This window comes from Crocodylus porosus, unplaced genomic scaffold (assembly GCF_001723895.1).
Source record: "Crocodylus porosus isolate Cpor-Errol unplaced genomic scaffold, CroPor_comp1, whole genome shotgun sequence".
Taxonomy (NCBI): Eukaryota; Metazoa; Chordata; order Crocodylia; family Crocodylidae; genus Crocodylus; species Crocodylus porosus.
The window spans coordinates 38,061,540-38,081,918 of NW_017728943.1; the positions used below are offsets into that span (position 1 = coordinate 38,061,540).

A 20,379-nucleotide genomic window follows, 5' to 3' on the forward strand; every position below is an offset into this window, starting at 1 on the left:
CTGCTGCCTCTGCTGCTCCCCGGGCTGCCCCAGCCCCTGTGCATGGGCTGCCGCCGCCGCCTCCTCCTCCTCCTCCTCCTCCTCCTCCTCTGATACATGGCTGGCTGGCTGTACTTGTTACAGTGTCATATCCTCCCTACCAGCTGCAACACCAACTTCCCCCCCAGCTAGTCTCCTCCTGCCCAGGGCTACTGCCAAGTGATGGGATAGAGCAAAGCCACTCCAGTACCTGGGCGCCTACTCGTTGCAGCCTGTCTCCTCTTTTTTATTATTATTCTTATTATTCATTCTTTTTTCCCCTCCTTCCCCTCTTTCCCTTCCCTCCCCTCCCCCTTTTTAAAAAAATTTTATTCCTGCTTCCTTCCTCCCTCTCCCCTTCCCCTTGTCTCGGAGCCTGGATTATTGAGCCCTTCTGGAAAAGGGTGAGTACAAGACATGGCCTTTCTGCCTTAAGATGCGTGGAGTCATGGGTCACTTTTTGGGGGGTGGTGAAAGAAAAACAAGAAGTCTCCTTTTGGCTTGAGTAGCCCAGGGTACTTCTTCAGTGGGCAAAAGGAGAAAGAAAATGGGGAGAAATGGTGTAATGTGACCAGTGTCCCTTAGTACTGCTACACGCCGAATGGATCATGGATCGGCTGTGTCTGGTGACTGTCAAGTGTCCAGAAGTTGAGCTGGTTTCCTTCACGTGAAGCCTGTCATGAGCAAAGATGATACTTTTTCTTACTCTCTTTTCCATTTTTTCTTTCTTTCCTTTTTTTTTTTACTCCACCTCCACCTTGCTTGTCTAGACTCCTACTTTTTTGTTTATCTGATATTGGTGATAACTAAGTGTAAAATTGCTAATGATGCTTCATTCACTGTTTTGGACTAAAACTGCTTCTTTGGACATTGTGGGCTGGGGGGGAATGATTGAATATAAGAGAGCTAATTCTTGAAAGCCTTTTATATTTCGCAATGTATTTTGATGGAGCAGTAGACAAGTCACAAGTCCAAACTATACTGCAGAGCAGCTCTTTGAAAGCTTACCTTCATGTCCTTCTTTTATTAGTATGCAACCCTTAAATAACTTTAGTGTTTGAACCCAAATTCATCTGTTCATCTGATGCTCCATCCTTTAGCACAACCTGCTGTGCCTAGGTATTTCACCACACATGGAATGCAAGACACCCATTACTGAATAACAGGAAAATGAGTATATCAGATGAGAGCTTTAGCCTTCACTTGGAATGTCCTTTTGGTGGACTGAGCATAGATTTGCAATACTAGTGTGACATGGTGATGCCTCTGTCATTCATATTAATTTGTTTCGTAGAGCATTTTAAAAACTAAAAAAACCAAATATATGGTTTAAATTACATTTTTTGCAATGTATAGTTAAAGCAATTAACATAAAACAAAGAAAACTCCAACAAGTAGTTACATTGTATCTTCTGAAGATGCTTTTACAGTCTCAGTACCATGTCATTTTATAGTCCTTTTCTTTTCAACCTAGTGGGCTATTAAGTCACAGAAGTTAAGTAGGGAAAACAAAGTAGCTCTTTAATTGTGGGCTTTGGATGTTAACTATGCGCTCTTGCAACATTCCAACCTTGTCTCTTTCTCATCAGTAGCTGAAAAACAGCCAAAAGAAATTTCCACTAAACTTTGGTAAAAGAAATTCTTTGTACCACATCAAGATCTTGCACCTAAATTTCAGCCGAACCTGTATAAAACGTATTTGTAAACAAGATGGAAGGAGCCATGTTTTCTTTAGTCAATGACTATGAAAAGGAAACAGTAATTTTTAAGTGGTTCTCCAGGGAAAATCAAACTTACAGGTGAGAAAAACCTTAGGTTGTCACTGTTGCGTTTAAAAAGGGGGAGAAATTTTAGATGGATGACATACTAAGTTAAGAAAATGCTTGTTATTCATAGGTAGTAAATGATTTGGTTATTTTATTTTACTTTTCATGTCAATTGGTCCCTTGCTTAAAGCACCATAACCAATGTCCTTGCAATACAGATGAAGTTGCCCAATATATGTTAACTTTTTCTGAATACTTGTTATGGTTGCATTCATGGAACCCCTTTAGCTAAGATTTGTTGAGCCAACATTACACAGGCTACCTCCTCTGTTTATTGTAACTCCAAAAAGTTTAATTAAGTTAACTCCTTCGTATCTGTGTGACAAGTGATTAGAATCCCATGATTCCAAAAGCCCCCAAATAGTGACACAACAATCTGTGATTTCAGCCATCATCAGGCCTTTACTCATGCTGAGTGGCATTTAACTACATGAGTAAGCCCTTTGATTTCAGTGTGATTATCCTCATACTAACATACCCACCAATAAGAGAAAGAGAGAGAGGCAGGATCAGGCCTTAAAAATATTTAATATTTTTTCCCCTTGATATAAGAATATGATGGCCAACTATTTTTTTCTTAAAGTCACCAAAAGCTTTTCTGAAAATAAAGGTACACATGCTCTAGTGAATGATAGGAATACATTATTACATCAGAAACAGCTGTTGGAGTTGATAATTTTTATGCAACAATTTTTTTAAATACGTTTTTTGTATGTTTAGGTATCTTCTATTGCTGTGGAAGGCAGAGAGAAGATTGTTGTGAAATTCATTATCTTATACCAAAGTTCTTCTAGACCTAAGGGGAGGCTGGCAATGCTACCTAAATGCAGTGTTCATGGTGTGTGTGCGTGTGTATATTTTGAAACAATATGATATGAAGAATTTAAAGTTAAATTCAGTGGGGGGTAGAATCAGACTCTTAGTCCGTTTCCTAGAGTTGTTCATAGTAGCTTGGATCTGATGTTGTAGGAAGATAGTATTATCTGGAGCGTCCACAGTTCTTGGCCTCTGACTTATTACTGTCTCAGTGGAAAGCTCTGTACTAAACAGACTGTCTAGAAAACATGTCTAGCCAGGTGGTATTGTTCCTTGCCTTAATGTATTAGGTGCACTTTTTGTCTTTTGAAACTTGTTCTTGAAACTCCCTCAGAAAGAGAAACAAGTATTTCATGTTTGTTTCATGTTTTCACTTCCTTGTATGACTGTGTTCATTGCTAAGCTTTTGTGTCACTGATTGAGATGTTGTTGTAATTAAGATTAATTATGCAAACTAGACTTGTTTTTAGAGGCTTTCCAATTCTATTGATACTGTCAACTTGTGTGGTATTTATTAAAACAAACATTTCAAGAGTTATATCTGCTCATCACAGAATAGGTACATGTGAGAAACCAAAGCAAAACTTCAGCTTCTAGCTCAAACACTACGTCAGATTTTTATTTAGTAGTGTTGGTGAGTAATATAGTTGGATCTGAAATACCAAGACATAGTAAACAGGAGAACAAAAAAGGGAAGTAGGTAGTCACTCAGGGTATTTAGACTGTAGTGTTCCTCCACATTTTTTCCAGATAGACAGAACTACATTAATTGGTCCAAAATATGTGGGTCTTAATTGAACAAAGTTCCCATTAAAATAAATTTAAAGAATCACAGAATTTGGCTAGTAGTAAATTGTCCAGACAAACTAATGAAATAATCAAATTAAGCAAAAATTGTCTAATACCATTTATTTTGTTTTCAAGAGCAATTGTTTTGGAGGAACTTAAAAGCCCTTCTTAAATTTTTGTTTAAAAAGTGATTATTTGTGTGTGTCTCTTCTGAAGAACGACTGAGAAACAGCAATAGTGAGATCAGATTAATTTCTCCAAATGAATTATGGTGAAATTCTTAGACACTTTCATCTCGGGTTGAATTACCCCTCTAAAATGTTTGATATACGAGGAAGATTTTTTTTCTCTATAGAAATCATAATTGCTGTAGCGTATGGTCTGTTTTTATTTATGTTCACAACATGCTTACGACAGGAAAACCTGGAGGAGGGATTAGTTAATCTGAGATCTTTGACACCGTATCAAAATTCTGAAATGTTGGGGTGTCTGCATCTTGTAAGACACTAGGAAATTATTTTGTTCTAAGAAGATTTAAGTCCCTTTGATTTCCTATATGAAAGATACAGGAATTTGTTTGCAATTTTGGGCAGTTAAGTAGTTGGGGGGTGGGGTGACAGCTTTTGTGCCAGACTTTCATTACAGTGGCCCTTTGGAAAGTTAAGAACAGTACCCTCGACAAGGAAGGGCATATAATTAAATGGGAAGATTCCCTAGCATTAGAAAATTACCATTTAGCAATCTAGTGACTTTAAGCCCCAGAGATGATGATTATGAAAATCAATAAAAATGCTGATTTCTTTTTTGCTATTGCAGATTCCATGTTAAAAGAAAAAGAGACTAGTTGGCTGCATTTCATGTTGGCATGCTAAACAGTTGATTTTAAAAAGCCATGTTCTTCAGTTCAGACAACCCATGTATAGATGAAGAAAAACAATTTTTGAATCTATATTAGATTGTCTTCCAGAAATTACACTAGCATCCTGGCTGCAAGTAGGTTCAGTGTCTGTGTTTGTCAGCAGAATCAAGAGTGAAGGTCACTCATTTTTTCTGATGATGTGCTGGTGTAACGTTGTTTCTTATCATCCAAATGCTGTATGTTCTTTACTTCAAATCAAGAGCTGGGATGTAACCCCGGTGTAAGGTTTCCAGTATATTCAGATATATGTCAGACCCAATGGGAAACTTAAAAAAAATTGTGACCTTAACTATTTTAGGGTGTGGGGAAGAGAAGATTATATTGATCTCAGTAGGATCCCTAATACAGGTTAGCCTTCATTTCCTCGTCTCAAAGGGTCATCTGTTCCCTTACGAAACAACTAACTAGACCATCTATCACATTAAGCACTTAGGGAGAAAAAATGATGAATTGACAGCCTCACACTGAGCTCTCTGTAGCATGTGCATAGCAATAAGTGACCTACATGAAACATTTTTTAATTGGAAGAAACTGGGAACTGTTATCTCTTAATTTAGGGGGATTTTGGTTTTTGTTTTGCAGCTGAAATCAAAATTAACTTCATGAAGTAGGGGGATTTGTCTAAAACCTCTATACTGTTATGAATCTTCTTGAGATACTCCAAGACATGTATTCAAGCAAAACAACACCTTAAGCCTTCTTTTTGGGAGCCAGGAAACTTGCCTTTCTTGGTTGGATACTATGTAACTGATGGATACCCATGGGTTCAAGTGGAGCTAAGGAACTCCAAGTTGGCTGCTTCATAAGAAATCTTACTATAAAGTGTACTTCATAACACATGTGAACACTATCCCTACTGAGTTTGGATACTTTGGGGCTTACAAAGCTTGTTCTTGTATGAACAGAAACTGTTCAAAATGCCAGATTTATGATGCATGCACCAGTAAAGGTCACCAACTTGGAAAATTAATAATATGGTTTGTGTTGACATTTGAGGGAATGCTGATTGGGGGTGTGGCACCCTCCAATCTGTTCTCATTCCTGTGGTTCCAATGGACATGGAATTTTGATGCGTTGAAAAACACAAAACAAGCAGTATTGCCTTTTTTCCTGCCCCAGTCAAATCCTTTTTCCAAGAAAGGAAAAAAATTATTGTAATTTACTCTGTTTTGTTGTCTGTTGTTTATCTCTAATTAAACAGAACCAGCGAGGGTCAGCATGGTAGGGCATGTCTACATGTGTCGCTATAGTGATGTTGTTACTGCACCATGATTTAGTACTTCCTCTTGAAAGTACTTGATCATGATGCAGTAATAGCCCATACCGCAACATGCATGTGGTGCACAGGTCTTTTTAGCAGCTACTTTGCCGTAGCAGTGCGCTATGCCAGGAGAGCACGTCACTACGGCAAAGTAGCTGCTGGTCACATGTAGATGCCCCTGGACACTATGTTGCCATAGCATGTTGCTACGTCACTGTAGCGTCGCATGTAGGTGCACCTGTACTCTTAGTCTTTGGATGGATATTGATACTGTTTTTAGAACCTGTGTTTATCTTCTGGTGCCTATGGACATGTTGGATCCCAGAAAGACCAAGGGAGTACAAATTAGTAGATACTAGAAGTAAACTCCAGATTCTCCAAAATACTGTCTGGGGTTATTTTAAAAGGAATAGTGTTATGATTCTGCAGCCTTGGCTACCTTTTTTTTTTTTGAGTGCTGTTGGAATCAGCTTAAGGATAATTTTAAGAACAAAGAAGTGAAAAATAAGGATAAAGAAATCCTAAGTGAACCAGGACAAACCTTTTTAACTCTAGCAGCATGAAACTAAAATCTCAAGGGAGCACATCTACACATTCATTAATGCACCTTAATTATGGTGCATTAAGTTAGTACCTGTAATTACTAACTTATTACAGGTACTAACTTAATGCACTGTAATCGGTGCTACTGCGCATTAGCACCAGTGCATGCTTTTTTGGTGACGCCTAATGTGCAATAGATTAATTCTACTGCACATTAGTACAGGTTTTACCTGCTGTGCTAATGCGCAGTAAAATTAGTCTACTGTGCTAGAAGTATCTCGTAGGTGTGCTCAAGCAGTATCACAAGATGTTGGTTTTCCTAATGGAATCATTATAGTAGTGACAATGGTACAAAAACATGAGGCATCTAAATGGAGAGGAAATTGTAGTTACACTGTTGTTCCTGCCTTGTAAACTATTCAGCCATTAACCACTAGGTAAAAGAGAATTAATTTTGAGGTCAAATTGCTTGTGAATTTTCTTTTGCATTTTCATATAGATTTCAAAGCACTTGTGTAATTGGGATTTGGTTTTTCAGGAATTTTCACCCCTTGGTGAAGATCTGAACCCCTGTTTTTATTAAAATAAAATGCAGCACATTCATATATTTTCTTATCTCTCTCTCCTGTCTTGTCTATCTTCAATTTCCTCCTCTTTCTCTTGAACCCTGATTTTTTTCCTTGTGTCTTTTTCTTATCAAGTTCTATTCCTTCCATCCTTCTTTCCTCCATTAGTTTTTATTTCTTTCCCCCTCTTGGTTACATTAATTATTATATGAAGAAGGATGTCTTGCATTTGAAAGCTTTTCTGACTATCCCAACTATACAGCTGATCCAATAAAAGATACCACCCAAAGAAATCCTTGCCTCTCACATAATTCCTGGATAGCCACTGCTACAACATCACTCTTAACACTCACATAATTATTTTTATTAGTATCAGTTATTGAATTATATTAGCATCTGGAGAGTCAGAATTGTGGTCATCTTGGGCTGAGCTCCAAACAAACACATAGTATGGGTGATGCCCCAAAGAGTTTCAATTGAAACGGACAAGATAAGATGCACAAAGGAAGGGAAGCCTAGGCAGAGAGATGGGACGTGACTTGTCCAGGGTCACGTAGGTTAGAACAGATGTGTCAAACTCATCTGGGGTCCCAGCCTGGACTCAGACTGCAAGGCTCCTCATGGGCAATATCCAGCCTGGGGCATGAGGACAGCTGTCATGGCCACCACAGCAGTGTTAGTACTGAGGTTTCCAGCAGCACCTGCAGTAGGTTCGAAGAAAGGGTCTGGGTGAGGGACAAAAATCCATGGCCATCAGCAGCAAACTTGGCCAGTGGGGCAAGTGACCCCCAAATTCTGTGGCTGGACATGCCCCCAATTTTTGGTGGCTTGCTGGTAGCCTGGCAGTTCATATATGGCTTAGGCCATATGTTTAACACCCTTGGACTAGGAGAACTAGGCACAGGACATGGCTACCATACTTCCTGTCCAGTTCAAGTAACTGCCTTACAGCTCTTTCGTATTCTTTCTCTCTTCTCTTTACTTTTATGATTATCTCACCTTTCTGTTCTTAGTACATGGAAGTACTAGCAACTTTTCAGATTGCTTTCTGAGACTCCAAAATTTTAAATAAAAATTATGCTTTCATCTTGCATCTAGTGGTGTAAACATTAGTGATTTCAAATGCCGTGTCACCTCATTTTATAAAAGCCTAAAAGAGATCAAAATGAAGCCCTTCAGCTCTCTATACTAGGGATAACCTCTGTGGGAACTACCAAAATACAAAAGGGTTTGTAGTCAGGGAAAAGGTCCCTATATGGGGCACTGCAGGTTGGAAATTAGGACATGTAAGAAAATAGACTTCTCAGTAATACTTTCAAGGTAGAAGGTATGTCTTCTCCCACTAATCCTTCTTAAAAGAATGCAGGAACCTTTCTGCTGAGCCTAATAGTCTGAAAAATTGAAAGCTAAGCAGTACTTTTCACCATGATGAGTAACATATTTGAGAATAAACTTTCTAAATAGACTTGACACATCTAAGTCTCCTGCTAGTGGTGGTCATCTTTTTTTACGATGACCCTAGTAGTATAGGACTAGGAAGCCACTGCAATAGACAGTTAAATCAGTTATGAAAGCAGGTTGCAAACTGACATTCAGAGAGAGGAAAAATGTAAAATAAGCAGTTTTTTCTTCTTTTCCTCCCTCTGAAACTGAAACAATTTTTTTCATAAAACTCAGAGAATATTTCAACAACTCATTAATTTGAAATGCAATAAATATTTTTCCCTATATTCCAATATTTTTCTGGGAAAGTTCTTTCTTTACCGTTTTCTGATTGCTGGGTGTGGCAAAATGGCACTTAAAAAAAATCCTCCCCCTCCAAAAAGAAAAAATCACAGGCATTTATTTCCCTCCCTTCTGTTCCCCATTCTGCCTAGTTTATTTGAAATGTAGATGAGATGACATCTTTTTTCAGGGTTGAGCCCAGTTGGATTCCTTGGCCTTCTACATGCCTGGATGAAATGGCTTGTTACTAACATGCTTCATTATTTTGCAGGAGGAGGTTCATGTTATTCAGGCATACTGTTTTACCCCATACACAATTATGCTGCCATGCCATTGAGGCTAGAAGTTTTAACTAACAGTACAGGAAGTGTAGTTATGGCTCTTCTAGCCATTGATAGCTTGTGTGTCTTGTGTACAAACAACAGTAGTCGGTATTACTGTACCTTATGACCATTGCTGTCCATGTACTTTGCTGCCCTGGGCTACCTTGGAGATCTGATAATTTGCCTACATCTAATTGATATCTGCTTCTCGCTTACACTTCAAACTCAGTCATCTTTTCTTTTCTTATCTTAGGTCAAGAAACCCACTTTAGCCTTGTAGAGCGCTACGGCCTCTGTGTGTGTGCTTCCCAAGGTAGCACAGCAATGACTGTCATACAAGTGACTCTCAGAAAGTGCTTGTTTCCCATTGTTACTTGAGGCTTCTTCAGGTACTGCAGGATGGACTCTTGAGCAAGTACTTTTTTCCTTATCGCCTGAGGAGGAGAAGAACCCTAGCTAGTAATTCTGATACTTTTTCCTCCTCTATTTTCTTTTCTCCACTTGCACCTATTGGAATCATGTGGAGCGGGGGGGAGGGATCACCCAGTCTAGCTCTCCTGCTGCTTCCTCAAGACCAGCTGTTGGGATGGTAGACAGTGATCTCTTATGGGATTAGTCAATGAATGTTCGCTTTTGCTCTGAAATCAGATCCCTCTGGTTCCAAGAGGGAGGGGAAGGAGGATTTTACTCCTACATCCCTTCCTCTGGCCTCTGGTGAGAGGACAGTGAAAACTCCTCCTTTGAGGGCATAAGGGGAAAGAAAAAGGATACTAATACCAACCCCTATGCAAGAGCAACCAAAGATGAGGGCCAGAAGGGGTTGGGGTTATGCATCTGGACTAAATTCTCCCAGGTTGTGTGCTTGCCTTTCACACAAGAGGGTTCTCTTTTAAGTAAAGAAACTAGACAGTTTTTGTGTGTGGTTTCCATGTGCCTTTTTTTTTTTTTTTTTAAATGGGTATGCTGGATTTTTGCCATGCCACAAAACTGATTAGAATAATTATAATAAAAAGCAGGCAATTGATCACTTTAGAGACTGGTAATGAGGTTGGGGTGGGGAAGGTACTCAGAATGTTGTTTTGGTTTTCTTGGTGTTTTTTATAATCCCTGGATTAAACCAAGTAATGTAGCTTCTTCATCTTGCCTGCTAGAAACTAGCTGTCCCCCTCCTTTTTGTCCCATTTGACAGGCATAGAGCTGTCTTCATGTATCTTGGGCATATAAATGTGCTTCTCTAATTTAATTGTAATAGCACTTGGGTCCCCAGCACTCTCCAAACTCGTAAGAATTGTTCCTACTCCAGGGAGATCACAGTTTAAAGACAGAGGTCAGGGGAAGGAAAATAACAATGGGCAATTTATACACAGCTTGTATACAAATCGACAAGACTTGCTGTAAGCATCATGGCAGAGGTGAACCTCTATTAAGTAGGGTAACCCTACATCCCAGTTTGGCTAGGGCAGTCCCATATTTTGTTGGCCAGTCCCAGCCAGTTAGAGAAAATTAAAACATAAGTCCTGGAATCACAAGGGTGCAGGGCACAGTTTGATAGGAAGGTGGAGCAGCATGGTGAGCCAGGCAGACAGGTGGGCAGACGCTGCAGTACAGTATCACTGACTTGGGGGGTTGGGGGGGAACAACAGGACAGGACACTCTCCCAGATTTTCTTAAAAGTAATATAGTCACCCTAAGAGCCTCTAACTCAGTTACAAATACTGAAGGTAAATGTCACAGAATTGTGATGCAACATGTGTAGGGGGCTAGTGAAAGCACAGATGATATTGTGAAAATCTGATGAAACTGGTAACAAGAATGGTAAATAGAGGCTAAAACAGTGGAGAAGTTGGAGGAAGGTGACGGGAAGCTTACATTTAAATTTTTTATGTTGATTGGGGAGCCAGTGAAAGGATTCAAAAAGAGAGGGGTTGAGTAACAGTGTACAAGCCTCAGTGTAGGTGGATTATTCAATGAGCACTTCTACATTTAACCCTACATTAAAACAAATACTATAACGTTTTCTTTTGTGGCTAATTTACCAGGCTTTCTAGAAGCAGTAAAATGTGGTGATTGGGTGCATGGTATTGTTTATTTCAAATGGCCTTTGGGCTGATAAAAATCATGAGAAACATCTGTACAAAGAGGAACTTTCCCAGAAAAATGTAACTGCCTGTAAACTAGGATTAAGACTGTAAACTCTTTGGGGCAAGAAATGTCTGTCTTGGTTTGTTTCTGTAGCATTACTGCTGTACAAATTTTTTTTTTTTTAAATCCTCTTCAGCCTTGTTTCTACCATAACTTTTGTGTGTGTGAATCATCTTTCTTCCATCTGGAAGGGTGAGATTTGGAACTTTTTCTACAAAAAGTATCTTGTGGCAGCCAGTATGTTGTAGGGTTACACCAAGGATGTCAAATGTACAGCCACCAGCCAGATGCGGCCCACAGAGCTGGATCATCCAGCCCACAGCCTTGATGGGGGACCTTTCTGCAGTAGCAGCAAAGCACCTGGGCAAGACGCATGGCTCCGAAGCCCCAGCAGTACTACAGCTCCTTCCCGTGGAGGCAGACAAGTGTCCAGGCAAAGGCCGCATTGCTGGAGCCCCAACAGCACTGTGGGAGAAAGCCCAGCACAGTGGCTTGTTCCCGTGACTGTAGCCAAGCGCCTATGATGCTAGGCTTTGTCCTGCTGGGTCCTGGGCTGGCCAGAGTAGGAGCTGGCTGGATCCAGTGTGGGAAGGGGCATTCTGCGAGTCCAGTATGGCCCTTGGGACTGGCTCTGTGCCATCCGTCTGACCCATGGATTGGTTCTGTGCCATTATTCTGGCCCCCAGAAGCAAAAGAGTTTGGCACTCTTGGGTTACACCAAGTGGCTGGCAGTTTTCCCATGTGTTTTGCCAGTGGAAACCTAATACCTTTGCAACCTGCTTATTCTTCAAGCTGCAGAGCCAATTCTGGAAACGTGTGAACAGTATGGTTGCATATGGCATGCTTTTATTCTGTGCTGCCTTTTCAGCCACTGCAGAATGGGGGATGAAAGCCATAATGAGCTATGGGAGGGGTGGGAACAGGAGGAGTCTCACTTTGGGGCATATGTTGGAATAACCTGGGGTGAGTAAAAAAGGGAACCAGCGTCTGTGATTGTCAGTGACGGGATTGCAGTGGATGTAGAATTGGATCACTTTTAGCCCTATATGACTTGCGTAAAGCAAACTAATACCAAGATATCACCATGTGCATTGATGGAGTGACTTAATTCAAAGTGATTTAGATCACTAGTTTAAATCTCAGTTGTTGTTTGGTTTTTTTAATCATTAATTTCGATCTGGTCATGGGTTTTAAAACTAATGCATTTTGTGCTATAATAGCAGTAGATTATTATTTAACCAATTATACATTCCAGTTGGTGTGGGGGCTTTTTGTTTAGGGTTTTTTTGGGAGGGGGTTATATATAAATGTTGCTACTGCTAACTGCTTTGGTATAATCTTTGACTTACAAAATGACTAGAGGCTAAAATCAGAATATTAGAAATTAAAACCTTGATCCTGAAAATGTGTGAACATGTTATTTTTTAGCTTATCCACAGGATTGTTTATCCCATTGAGCAGCTGAAATTGTATTTTTATTATTAAACATTTTTCCATGAGTGGTACAACTCCTCTGTCATCTCAATATTTTTGCTTCAGTGTTAAGAATTAAATGTTGTTTAGACTTCAGTTATCAAATTCTTAAACTTTTTTTATGGACAAGCCAAATCTTTTTTAAAAATATAAGAGCTTCCTATGTAGACAGTTTAGTGACTTATGAGGACAAAATCAATTGATTTCAAACTGCAAACCCTGGTGGAGGCAAAAAGCCTGGTCAAAGCATTTCCTATATATCGAACTTCCACAAGTCAAGAAAGCTGAAGTGAGCCTTAATTACAAATATAATGTGGGCAATTTGCTTATCAATCTGGTACCTGAATATGTAGTGTCTAATGAGACCCTGCACTTGTCTCTTTTTTAGCAGAGATGAATGTGAACCTTCCTAGTAGAGTTTCATAGAATACCTAGCTATTTGTTTCTCTTGGTCATTATAGTTAACTGAATGCCTTCCAGATAGGAAGTCTTGGATGCCTTTGTCTGATCTCCCAAAAACTTTTATGCTGGAGGCTTTGAGGGGCTATGTTTGATTCTCGTGTCCAAGAGGAATCAAAGTGAGTTAAATTGCTGGGTTTTGATGATCATTTAAATAAACAATCAGGAAATCTTAATTTAAATAATTTAATTTTAATCTTGAGTTTGTCTTTTTTAGTTACTCTCCTAAAGAAATTTTTAATTCTTGCTGGTTGATATAACCATTAAATCATGTTGATTTGTTAAATATTAGCCTTTACATTAAATTTTGTATTTCTTGCCAACCAAAAAGATACACTCCACCTGCATATACTTAAGCAGATGAATGGCTCAAAAAAATTAATTGGATTCTTAATAATGATTTCCTTATAATGCTAAACATTGGTTACTAACGCTTCTGATTTTCTTGATTTATGTTTTTTACTCATGATCTGCACCAAATCAGATCCGCCTAATAAAGAATAAATGTGTTGGATGCGCATTACTATATATTAGATATTGTTAGGAAGCAAGCTCATCAAAAAACATTTTGCATTTTAAACTAGCCAATTTTATTTAATAAAGGAAGTGTTATCAACAGTTAGTGAACTAATAGGTGGGTCCATGGTGACCAAGAATAGGCTTTCAGATGTATTTTGGTACTGAAAGTGCTTAAAGCAGAGCAGGTACTTTTGAAAACCTACTTTGAAATCTGCTTGCATCTTTTTTGATTTACTTAAATACCTTTGAACACTTGATTCATATTTAAGTTTTTAGATTTAGTAGATCTTGTTCATTCCCACCACATCTTTGTTCACAGATTGGGAAAAAATTATTTATTCCCCACCCCCAAAACTATTTTCCCCCTCCCCCTGCAAAATACCAAGTCAGTTTCTCAAACTTGAATGAATTAATCCAAATTAAGAAAATATTCTCTCTGTATCTTCTAGCTAAGATGAAACGAAAGTTATTAGGCAAAAAACTATTCTGCTTAACAGGTTTCTTTTCACTTGGAAGAATATAAATACCAACCTCACTCTACTGAAAAGCTGAAAACAATATGGGTATGAATGCAATGCATTCGGACTTAACTTGAACAGTTGGAAATTATTTTTTCAGCCAATTGTACATGATAATAATAAAAGTCTTTAACTTGTTAAAATTTGAGAAAACATTAATGAGGCATGTTCTTATTTATTTAAATGACAGATGGATTTATATTTAGTCCTTTAACATGGGTTGTCATAACACAAATGAGTGCAAGCTGATTTTAAATGCACTTAAATGTAAATACATTTTTCTTTTTCTTTTTTTTTAAATAGAATTCTACCTTTAGCAATTTTTTTAATGTGTTAGATCTTATCCACTCTCCTGCTCACTTGGCCACATTCAGATCTGTTTGCTATGTTTCATTTCATTCTCAGAGGTCAAGGATTTCACTAAGTTAATAGGAGAGTTTAATGTGAGTTTACATTAGGTAGAGCAGCACTTTTTATCCCTGCTGTATAGGTGAGGAAACTGAGGTATAGGAATGTTGTGATTTGCTCAAGACTACCCAGAACCTGTTGTAACAGGTACTAACAACAAGATCCAATGCTTTTCAATCCTCTGTTTTAATCACAACTCCATCATCTACCCACTTACTAAACAAACTGCTGCTTAAATTGTTAACCTCTTCTTTTTCCTTCTTTTTTTTTTCGGATGCCAGGGCCCTGTGCTGAATACAGTAGGTGATGATACAATAATTTATTTTGTACTTTGGTTACAATGTTTCTTATTTCATAAGCTATACCACATTACAAAAAGGTTTTATTCATCCATCTTTGATCTGATGCACTGTGATTGCATATTTGTTTTCTCACATTGTTTCTAAGCTGTTGAAGGGACTGAATTGTATATGGAGGCAAATCCTCTCTTTTGCTTCTGAGCACGGAAAGAAAGAAATGTGTGCGTCTACTAGAAAAAGGTGGCCCAGAAGCATGTGATGGAAGGAGTAGCTAGTGTGCTTGCTGGAGCTGTGGGATCACTAGGTTTAGTTTCTCTACCACTGCAAACTTTCTGTATAAATCTGATTTGCCTGAGCAAATCATTTAGGACCCAATCCAATAAAAGACTTGCATGGTGTTTAGGTACCTAAACTGAGCTTGAAAACCCCTGCTCAGCTGCTGCCTAATCGTGCAGGTATCTATAGCCCTTGGAGACACCTAAACCCCAGAGGCATAATTTTTGACCTTCTTTTCCAGAGCCTTAATAATGTGTGACCAAAAAGGTCCCAGTCTTTTCTGGGCTGTGCAACTTAGAACCAACATTGCCAAGTCTCGCAAGAAACTCCCCCCAAAAACCAGCACTGCCTTTGAAAACAACCCAGAACAAGTCCACCCATTTTAAAGAGAGGTGAGTGGGGATGTTTATGAACCTGCAACTCAAAAAAATTAACGCAACTTAAAAAAAACCCAAACAAGCCCAATTCTGCTTATTAGAAGCTGACTTGGCAACACTGCTTAGAGATTGGCTTATGCATAAGCTGAATTAGATGGAGAAATGCCTGAGTCTGCTGGGAGGTTGATCTAATAGTCCCCATTCTCTGAATGTGCTAAGCATATACAGTGGCAGAATCGGGCTCCTTACAAGATAGAGGGGGGCAGGGGGAGAGGAATCCACTGACTCTTTTTAGAACAGGGGTGGCCAACCTGAGACATGTTGGCACGAGCAGCCTCTATGTGTGGTTTATGGCAGATTGGACAGGCAGCACAGTGGCAGATTGGACAGGGAGCAGAGATCAGGACAGCACATCAGACTGGGGAAGGGGATAAGAGTGGCACTTGAGAGAGTGCAGGACTAATTTGTGGCATGCCTGCCAAAAAGGTTGGCCTCCAATGTTTTAAAACATGATCGAGGAGTTGATAGTCTGCTAGGGGTGAAAGCCCTCTCCTGCTCAGGAGCAGAGCTTCAATCCAAGTCATTGAAAATGCAGACACCCAGCCTAAGCCCATAGCTTAGTGGTTAAGGCACTGCTGGAAGGTAAACGGTGTTGGTTGAAGTCATTTTGGATCATCTCCTACATCCCAGGTGAATGTTAGAATTACTTGGCTAATGTATGAGAAGGAAGCAGGGCTCCATCTTTTTGTTTTTTTGTTTTTTAAAGAGCATTACCAAAATCTCCCCTAAGGAGAGGGTTACAGGCTGTGGAGCCCAACTGGATTAAAGTACCTCCTTGAAAGCATTGAGGAAGGGGCGAGATTTAAGAGAAGCCCCTGCCCTCAGCATTTCCTATGGGCTATCCTTGAGGCAGCTGGATGTGCTGCCTGCAGTTGGCTCACTGTGCAGTGTGCCAGCTTTCTTGGATGCCAATTCTGGGGTGCCTGACTGTCCTCCTGGGTTGTCTTAAGAGCCTAGGTGCTTCTCTCCAGAGTCCTGATTCCATTTTGGAAGCAAGGCTTTTCCTTGGGGGACTGGGTTTTAGTTAAAGCCAAGGCTGGAGATTTTGACTGGGCTGTCCCAGTGCCCCTGTTGGGACTTAGAGCTGGAGGTTCCTGGCTGGGGGTCTTGCCTTTTACTCGGGGTCAGACCAGTTGCCATAGTTAGGGTGAGGAAGGAATCTTATCCCATGGTCAGATTAGTACAAACTGTGTGGGGGGGTTTGCTTTCTGTTGTGGGGGTGGGGCATGGCCCTCTACTTGGGATCTCTTGAGTGTATATTAACAGCCTTCTATAGTGTATAATATTAACAGTGTATATACTATATATTACAGCATATAATTAACAGCCTTTTTTAGAAGCAGGACATGGGCTGCCCTGGTTCCCCTGCTTTACATGCGTCAGTTTAGGATGTTAGATCATGTGTTGCGCTGTGTGATGGTAGTTTTACAAAGAGTTAGATTATGGATTTGTATAGGATGGTTTGGATAGCGAGGGAGTTGGACTTAATGACCTGTGGAGGTCCCTGCCAGCCCTTTTTCCTTATGATTCTGTGAAAGTCAGATATTCCAGCACCTGACTTTTGGGGACCTAAGTCTTTCTTTGAGTGAGTTGCCCCTTAAGGTCTTTATGCCTGAGAGATGCATTGTGACATGAATAATGTATCTCCAGCTCACAGCACTGTTGCAGAGCTAGACATTGCAAGGCCCTTACATACTGCAGTGATTGAGGGCCAGTACTCTAGCTGGATCATGAAAGTAGAGTCAATAGCAGTCTGTCTTTACACAGAAGCTCCTTTTGTTACTACATACATACATACTATCTGAATATCACTTTCTTGAATAGGTGTGTGGGTGAAAGCACTTGGTGTAGTAGGTCCACAGCAAAACAAATTTGCAAGTTAATACCATGTATTCATTAATTTTCATAATAAAGAACTTCTCCTACTTCGACCTCTTTTGTCGTATAACTGCTCAGAAAATACTCTTGAGGACAGGGACATTGTGCTGTGGTGTTTGTATAGTGCCTAGCATTACAGGGCCTCATTCTTGGTTGGTTCTTAGCCTTACCAAAATAAACATGATTACTGATGTTGATTTATTTTGGTCAGCATATAGATATAGGTAAAGTATTACATATGTGTACTTGAGGAATTGCCCGTCATTGTACCTGTGTTTTTTGAAATGAAATACACTGACAATAAGGAAATGTTTTCCCATGTGCAGACATTTCAGTGAGCTGATTCTGCTTAATGGGAGGGCAGCAACAAGGACAAGGCATGAAGTGCAAACTGGCTTCTTTAAAGCTAACTTCCGGTTGCTGCATGCTGTAGATCGGAGGTTCTCAAACTGTGGTCCGTGGACCACCACTGGTCCGCGAGCTCCATTCAGGTGGTCCGCAGAAAGGTTGCGGAACAATCAAGAATATCTGTACTGGTAAGGTAAGACTACTAATATTAAAATATGAGTTGTGTGCTTTTATATGTAGAACCAAAAAAAATGTATTAAGTGGTCCGCTGAGACCCTGAGCAATTTTTAAGTGGTCAACAGCAACAAAAAGTTTGAGAACCACTGCTCTAGATGGTTGTTCTGGTTCTCATGTATTCCCAGCCAATCTTAACCTTCCTTATGTTGTGCATGTGTCAAGGCTTGATTTGCAAGAGACACTCCATTTATACAGATTCCATGCTGCATTTCCTATGAGAGGGGTCAGAGTCCAAAGTACCGGCACCTCTGAGGCACAAAGTAGTCTTAAGTACTTCAGATGACATATTAAGTACCCGAGATGCCATATTTCTCATGCGGCATGCTCCACCCCTTTTGGCTTGAATCAGTGTTGCGATCTTTCCGCTTTGGCCTCTGAAAAGCCTGTATCTTCTTTCATAATATTAATTATTGCTTTTTAAGCATCTGAAATTCTGAAGCTTTTGAAGAGCTGCCTAGCCCAGTGCCATAGCTCTTCACTTTTTTCAGATGGTTCCCTTCTATGGCCCTAGTCTTTTGCCAGCCCACGTGGAGTATTTGAAGTCCCAGACCTGTTCTGTTTTAATATTTTGCAAGACCCACAGGCTGAGTGAGGGGTGCTGTCGCTGTGTAATTTGGCTAATGAACAGGCCTTTTATTTCATTACTTTTTCACAGTGGTAGGGGAGGGTGAAAGACTGAGGACTATTTTGGAGTGTGTACATACCTTCCCCTGCCTTTCCCCCTTTTTTTATATCCCTTCTTCTATTGAAGACTTGCATCTCCACTGTCACCTTTTTAGCTAAGGTAGACTGGACAGAACGCTTTGTAACCTGTCGACGCAAGAAGAATCAGTCTTGAAGAAGCATTTATCTTGGCATGCTTCCTTTGCTGTGTTCCCGGCCTTGTTGGCTTGTAGAGGAAGAAGGCAGGAATGAACCTCTGGTCCTACCCATAGCTGTGAAGAGTCAAATCTCTGTGTCTTCTGGCCCTGGTAATCTCCAGTTCACTATTATACTTGCTTTTCTCCTTTTGGAGGAAATGTGACTTGATAATAATGACGGATACATCAGCTTGAGTAATTTCTGTTTGAAGATATTAAGCGCTGTGAATACTGAAGAATATCATATCCTCAGATTTTGAATGGTTCTATCCATAATTCAGTATCCTGTTGGAATGATTTGTTTCAACTGTGGGGCTAGTTTAAATGGAACCATTTAAGCATGTATTGCTGTTTCTCATACATCAGAAAGTGAAGTTCAGTGAATGAGTTATCACGGGGTGCCATAATGAGATAAGCACTCATCATAGCTTTGAACTAAATGATAATTTCATTAAAGGCAAGAAAAGGACATTTTGTCTATAAACTTAATAACAAGAACTAAAAGTCCTGAGCAGAGACTTTTTTTTTTAAACATGCATTTAGGTTGGAAAGAGTCTTAAAGCAGTGAATTTTGCTGGGGGAGAGATGGTGAAAATTTTGCTCTGTGCTTGAGCCATGTGTGTATGTAATAGACATTTTTCCTACCACATGTACAGTTTTCATATATGTGTTTATAAAGCCTGATAATGCTTGTAGCCTAGTCCTCAAGGAAAGAGTTGTCAGATATGTAATGCAATTCCTTATTATTGAATCAATTACAAAAGTGCAGTAATTGTCATTAAAAGTTGACATTTGACAACAGAATTGCTTCTAGCAAAATTTTAATATTTTTCTCTTGGAAATTGCTGTATATTGCTTACAAAATTGATGTTTGCTAAAGACATCTCTAAGGTAGAGTTCAAGGAATAGCCCTAAAAAGCAGAATCTTACTACCATACTCATTTACATTCCATTCCAGTTAATTAACACCCACGAATGAAATTGGTTTCTTTGATTGGAAATCATACTAAATTTAAAGTAATAGTGAGACAAGAGTGTGACATTGAGAACAGGATCATAGGAAAGTAGAGTTGATGGGGACCTTATAAGATCATCTATTCTAGCCCCCCTCCTCAAGACAGGGTCATCCTTGATTAAACCATCCCAGTCAAGTATCTGTCTAACCTGCTGTTAAAATTTTTCAGTGAGGAAGGTTCCACATTAATGTCTCTAGGCAGGCTATTCCAGTGCTTCACCACCCTTATAGCCAGCCTCTTCTCTAGGCTAAATAACCCTAGTTTCAAGATGAGGAAACAGGACCTTTTGAGGTTCAAATGCTCATTCTCTCATTGGCTTCTTCAACCTAACCAAGTTACTTAAACCTAAATATCCCTATCTCTGGAAAGTATGGAAAATAATTACCTACCACAGAGCTGTTTATAAGGGCTGAGCCTTTGACGCTTGTGAAAACATTTTGAAGAAGACCATCCTGGGTCTTAACTGTTGGTGCTAGTAATTGAGAAGCCTCTTTCTGCCCGTCCTTGATAGGTCTGCTGGAAAAGCTATGTTTGCAGATGCCTTTGTGGTATGGCAGGCTCCTGCTGTGAGTGGACAATATGCAATGACCCTTTATGGCAGCAATTGAATACGAAGAGGTGTTCTGGGGTTTTTTGTTTGGTTTAAATTTCTGTTTTCATGAGAGGCATGATCCTCCATGCCACTACTGTTCTTACCCTTCCCAAGAACATTGCCTGCTACAG

General features: G+C 39.7%; 1 protein-coding gene across 4 annotated transcripts in view; it reads left to right on the forward strand.

The window, feature by feature from the left end:
- Nucleotides 1-221: 221 nt before the first annotated feature.
- Nucleotides 222-20,379, forward strand: part of SERTAD2 (SERTA domain containing 2) — a 105,380-nt gene continuing 85,222 nt past the window's right edge. For 2 of the 4 annotated variants that reach the window (XR_002103538.1, XR_002103539.1), the window contains exon 1: nt 314-422. The gene's annotated coding sequence lies outside the window, so the exon portion shown is untranslated. Of the gene's footprint in view, nt 423-1,607; nt 1,809-20,379 lie in introns of those variants that run through there. The other 2 variants (XR_002103540.1, XM_019549175.1) reach the window with 2 other exon arrangements.